Source organism: Mycetomoellerius zeteki, unplaced genomic scaffold (assembly GCF_001594055.1).
Source record: "Mycetomoellerius zeteki isolate Tzet28-1 unplaced genomic scaffold, Tzet1.0 scaffold48, whole genome shotgun sequence".
Lineage (NCBI taxonomy): Eukaryota > Metazoa > Arthropoda > Insecta > Hymenoptera > Formicidae > Mycetomoellerius > Mycetomoellerius zeteki.
The window spans coordinates 497,666-504,302 of NW_017257479.1; the positions used below are offsets into that span (position 1 = coordinate 497,666).

The following is a 6,637-nucleotide window of genomic DNA, read 5'->3' on the forward strand; positions in this document are numbered from 1 at the left end:
CTTCTTTCTTATTTTCTTCACGCCCGAAAACCGGGCGGGACAGACGGAGATACGCCCGTGTAAATTAAGTTATTGCATCGACACGATCACCGGCCACACGCCGGTGGAAGCACACCGCGCCGGCAGAGCGGTGCGATCGCGGTGCGCCGCGCCGCGGTTCTTTTTAATCAGCTCTGTTAATCAGCGTGTGTCAAGATTACCCTACATATCGTCCCGCCGGCGAAGTATCGCGCTTGCGGCTGAATTAAAGGTGAGATATGGTACTCGCGTGGTTTACGTTAGCTAAGTTAGCTCAGGTCGCGGCTACCTTCTCAGTCGACGCGAATTAAAAATAACATCTATGTTATGTATATTATCACACTCATGCCCGTTTCTATCAATGTAGTTATAATTTTAATTTCGATATAACTGACTCTATTTTATAATTCTTAATATGGCTCAATCAGAATAAATCACTAAATAAAAGAAGGGCTACGAGCCCAATACAAATGTTTCGACACCGATCGGGTCATTTTCAATGTAAAACAACAAAACATTATTACATAAATTATCGGAAATTTTCAGTCACATTATAATGTCCAGTATGCGGTCCATATTTAAAATATCTTAAAGGTGATCTTATCTCACTTTTCACAATTCTACAATCCCACAAATAAATAATAACTTGACATTGCGTTACAGTTTAAATTATCGAGTATGTACATTTTATATTAAATTAGTAACAATTAAATTACATAAATAAATATACCTTAAATTGTCTTAATGATGTAAGTTAGACGCCGAGAAGAAAACGCAATCGACAAAGTTATGTTTAATAAAAAATAAGCATTCACAAGTGAAAAGTGAGATGAGATCACCTTTATGATATTTTTACGTATGGACCGCATATTACGAATACAATCGACGTTTTTACTGGACATTATAATGTGACCGAATTTTCCGATAATTTATGTAATATTGTTTGTTGTTTTACATTGAAAATGACCCGATCGGTGTCGAAACGTTTGTATGTACGAATTTTAAATTATTAAATATTTTACATTATAATTGGCTCGTAGCCCTTCTTTTATTTAGTGATTAACTCTATTTTTTTCTAGTTCTAAGAAAAGATGAAAAGTAAATTGAACTGAATTTAATTGATAGAAACAGCATCGATATAAATATAACACATGATATTACATAAGTTACATTGTCGAATGCGACATTTTAACGTAGATTTATGTTAGTTGGTGTCGATTGGGTTGATACTCGAATTAACACCTCGAGATTTTAATTTTTACAAGCGCGGACGTATTTTTCTTGTCTAACTTAAAAATCTTTTACTTGTCAAATGTGCATAAATCGCATGTTATCTAATATCATAAGTTCTTTAGTAAGCACGATGATATTCCAATCTTTTACTACACACGATGGATCGTTCGAGTCTCGGATTAATTTTCATCACTTTTAAAAGTATATAAAAATAAATACTGTATTATAATATATACTATATATTATATATAAAAAATATATATAAATTATTAAGTAATTCTTTAAATATACCTTAACATCTTCAAAAAGTATTCATAAAGTTGTGTATTAAAAAAAGGAAAAGGTAGAGATCATTATTTAGCCAAATGCCCCTAGTATTTGAAAGAAGAGAAATGCGCAGGACATGAATAACCGAATCGAGTATAATAAGGGTTAATCACTGAAAATTTATAAGAGCGTCTATTGTTTTGCGTTTCGAGATAGAAGTATCATTTGAACGGTTTTATTTTTATTCTCGACTCTGAACGAACGTTCCTATAGCCGTATAGCGCAATTCTTTTTATATTAGCAACAAGTGGCCGCAGATGTGCCTTTCTTCCCTTCCTCGGTGATGTCAAGTTTAATCGAGCGTCAAAACCTCTTTCTTTAAACGTCACTTGCCGGACTTCTTTCCCGGCGCCGTCTTAATTTTTTTTCTCCGTATTACTGTTCAAAAAAGCGTTGCCGTGATGACGGACAGGTGGATCGCAGGACGAGCGCCGGTTTGCTGAAGTAAGCGAACGGGTTAATCTCCGTGGTTAAGCACGTGTAGTGAATACGCGAAGCTTATGATTACTGATCGACCAGTCCACATGGTGGATGTGGCATAACGGTTGCGTGTGCATTTTCACAGTACGCGGCGCATATTTTCTGAAACCGAGGCCAAAGACTTGATTTCACGCTACCACGTTGTCGAACGCGCACGTGGAAGAATGAACGACTGCACGTGGCGGTCTCTCTTTTTTATTTTTGATACCGCGCGGATAGATGAATAAAAATTACATTGCGGTAAGATCTGATGACTGAAAGTAATTGAGATTAATTGAGATCACGCTGCGGGAGTGGATTTATCCCAGTGAGAAATGACAATGGAGAGAATCGACGTCGAATCCATTGTCATTTCTCACTGGGATTAATCCTCCGATACTGATGGTAGGTCTGTACTCATTCAATTGTAAATATCTTTGTTAAAAAGTTAAAAATGTGAAACAATTCATTTTTCTTTATGTTATAATTTTCATTATGTCATCTGCAAAATTGTTCTTATTAAAATGTACTTAATACTAATTCTTTTTTATACGAGTTATGTCATTTTATTCCTTGAATTAATTACCTTTTAATTAATTAAACGGGTCTTTCAGATCCAGCATTAGTAAGACTCATTTTCATAGTGTATGTTATTTAAAGATTAAAAGTTATCAAGAGATTCATCAATGAAATTCATTCATGAATTTCTTAGTAACCTTTAATCTTTAGATAATCATGGTTAGTATTCATAATTCATTTTTATTTTAAAACCGTTTTAAGTAATGTCTTAAGATAATGAGGACTGATTGGTTCATAATAACTGAAGATTGTACTACTTAAGACAATCTTAAGTATAAGAATCGACTATGAATACTAGCACATATATTGTAAAAATGGTCCTAAATGAATTACAGATTTTAGCGTCAGTTCCGGAGTTAAAATCATAAAATTTTTCTCATTAATCCTCTAAGCAAAATTAACGGAAAATTAGTGTCAATAAACCCATGACTGAAATGATATATCGGTTCACTTAGAGAAGACGTGTTGATAAAATCAGAAGATCTTACATCAGAAGGTCTATCCCGTAATTAATCGCACATAATTAAGCTGTTAGCGCTTAGACCTCCTCGAATACAACATTACTTTATTCCTCTCTCGACCTCCTATCGGTACACGTGTATATAGGAGGCTCGTATTATAAAGTCAAGATCGCGACCTTGCGTGCCGCGTCGTGGCGGTTCGCGATTAAAAATCCGGATTTTTCGTAAGTTTACTCGTTTGATTGGGGCTCACTTGACTGGTTTCGAGTCTGGAACTCGGGCCTGAATATAAATCGATAACTGTTGATGGCCTCATCGATCGTCCTCGCCTTATCGTCATGCATGGAGATGCGGATATCGATCGGCTATTGACTTTCCTGTCGAAAGAAATTTCCAAATTAACATTAGAGTTAACTACTAACGTTTCTTACTCATTAAAAAGAAAATTAATTAATATGAAAATAAAGAAAGTGATATAGAACCAAATAGTTCATCATTTCAGTATGAAGGACGTAATTACTGAAAGGTCCAAAAATTTCAAAATCCTATTATACAAAAAATACAATATTAATCTAACAAGGGAAGTTTCACAACTGTCCGGAATCGATTTGATTCTCCATGAAATATGTTGTTAAATACGAAAATCTAAGAGACACATATTTTTTTATTTGTTAACAATTGTTAAACAAAAAAATTTTTTTAATTTTTTTCTTCACAACATTGAAATACTCTTAAAACCGTACAACTTTTGTATAAAAAATTTTTTTCCATCTTTTATTAACCGAGTTAGCGCACGTATAAAAAAATACATGTCTCTTTCTCTCTTAGATTTTCGTGTTTAACAATAACATATTTCATGGAGAATCAAATCGGTTCCGGACAGTTGTGAAACTTCCCTTGTAAGAAAGAAACGGTCAATAATGACCGTTCGGTATTTTTAATCCTGTCGATTGACTTCTTCTACATTATTTTTTTACGTTACTATTTTATAATTATAAAATCAATTCTTGGCAAACTCTGAGAAAAAATTCTTTCCGTGTACGGATCACCACATTCGCTTTCAGACGATTACGCAATAAATGCATATTCGAATAATATGCGTGGATCATAGGATTATTATCCCGTACGTGTTAATAGTTACACATTAATTATAATGAGCGTTGCGTCTCGCAATCATAAATCTCCAGACTGATGATTTCAAATTTATAATATTGTATTATCGAGGAACAAGAATAAATTTAATTAATAATTACACTTATTTTTGTTTCTCGATAAAATTAACAAAATTAAATTTAATTAAATAATATTTTAATTTATTTTCTTGACAAAATCACAGAAAACAAATTTCTATCTCGATAAATGACATATCAATTTTTCAAATCTGCCCCGCCTGATTTATCTTTCCTTATATTGCTACTTGAAAAAAAAAATTATATCATTGCCGCGCGATATTTGATACGATAAGGTTGTATCGGTAGGCTGTCGTAATTAAAGTCCTGTTAATTTCTTAACATATCTTTTACTATTATGCAGCAATACGTTTTTTTTTCTACAATATTACATTCTATAATAATTACTACTGTACGACGTAATTGCCCACATTGCAAAACAACCGCACGTGTCGTTTACACTTAAAGAGTAGCTGATTACGATCGCGCAGTAATTACTCTCCGACACACGTGGCTACGCGCACCGTAAATTAATTCTGCGGACGGTGTAATGCCACGTACACGGCGCTATATAGTCTCGATTAAGACGTTCGGTCACGAAATACGGAGGTCAATGATATTACAAATTATCTCTATTCACTGGTGAATCCACGGGGGAGATCCATGGTCCACACACACCCTTGGAGTCTTTTTTTTAAATATTTATGCAATGTTATATATATTTTTAATATTTTTGAAATGCGTAATCATATTTTTAATTCCAAAAATATTTTTTTAATTTAAGAAACTCCTACAGATATAAAATATATATATATATATACATAGATTATATTATTCTTTTTTTCATACTAACATAATTTTAAAAAAAGTAAAACGGTTTAAGAATACTTAAACATTTAAATATAATACTTATTTAATATAATACCACCAATAATTTAAATATACTATCTTTTCATATTTGATTTAAAAGAAAATTTTGCTTCCGGCACGCCAATGGCTCCTTCCCCTTGATAAATTTCTGAATCCTCCTTGATTATGATTATCAGTGATGCGAGGACACCCGGAATATCGTTCGATAAACCGAACGCCGTTCTTTCACGTCATTGCGTTTTGGGATAACTATTATACTCCTTCCGCATCTTCTCCTTTCTTTTTTTTTGCCTCGCGAAAGTCATCGGGAGTGCGATTCTTTAAAGTACAGCATTATAACGATACTATACCGTTAAGCGCGAGTATAGAAGGCACTAGGTCAGGAATTTGCTGCATTTTGATGCGAAGGAACATAAAATGCTCATCTCTACATTGCATATAAGAGCAGGTGCAGTGCGTCTCGGATGCCACTGCGTTCGAAGCGAAAACTGTAACGTATTACGTTTATCATTGAAATCGGCGCGCTGCACCTGCTCTTCGACTGTGAACCGATTTTAGGTGTAGAAACCCCCTGTTCCTAAGAAGAACCCAGGGGAGAGCTTTTCGAATTAAATGCGAAAGATGAATGTCGATTTCGTTCAATAAAATTAAGGGACATGCAATTATTGCGTAATAGTGATAGAATTTATTATATCCAGGGTTGGGTAAGTTAACTTTTTTTTTTAACTAAGTTAAGTTAAAGTTAACAGCCTTGAAAATTTATCTTGATTAAAATACAAGTTAATCCATAATGAAATTAATTGAATTAAAAGTTAAGTTAATAAAAAAAGTAATTGAAAAGTTAAATTTGATCCGAACGAACAACCAAAAAAAAAAGAAAAAGAAAAAGTTCGACCATTATACATAATTTTTCGTTATTTTTCCTTTCTCACAGCATATTCATTAAAGAATCTGGTTATTTTTGTTCACGTAATGATTATACAATATAAAATTATTAAATTATATACTTATTATCCTCTCGCATTGTGTCTGAGGATTAATTTAAAAAAAATCAAATTAAAAGTTAATAGTTACCGATAAAATGTAACTAAATTAAATTAAAAAGTTAAGAGTCTAAAATGTAACTAAGTTAAGTTAAAATTAATTAACTTTTTAACTTTTTAACTTAACTTTTATCTTTTTAATTCACTACCCAACCCTGATTATATCCAATGTATATCTCTCAGAAATAATACCCTCGGTGTTTTACAATAATATAAGAATTCCGTTCGTATGAGAAGAGTTGACAAAAAAGACGCGATAAAATCGACGAACATTCAATTATTGCATAACACACTGAAAAAAAATCCTGGTTAAAAATGGACAAATCAGAAAATTTTGATCATATATCAATCAGAATTCTAGTTATGTCAACCAAAATATAAACAATTACAATTCTACACAGAGAGAAAAATGTTTGGTATTTGTAACTATAATTATATATTACTATAATTATGATTATTACTACTATAATAATAATAA

General features: G+C 32.6%; 1 protein-coding gene across 1 annotated transcript in view; it reads left to right on the forward strand.

The window, feature by feature from the left end:
- The first annotated feature begins 228 nt into the window (after positions 1–228).
- Positions 229–6,637, forward strand: part of LOC108727259 (uncharacterized) — a 14,276-nt gene continuing 7,867 nt past the window's right edge. The window contains exon 1 of the mRNA XM_018455306.1: positions 229–250. The gene's annotated coding sequence lies outside the window, so the exon portion shown is untranslated. The remainder of the gene's footprint in view (positions 251–6,637) is intronic.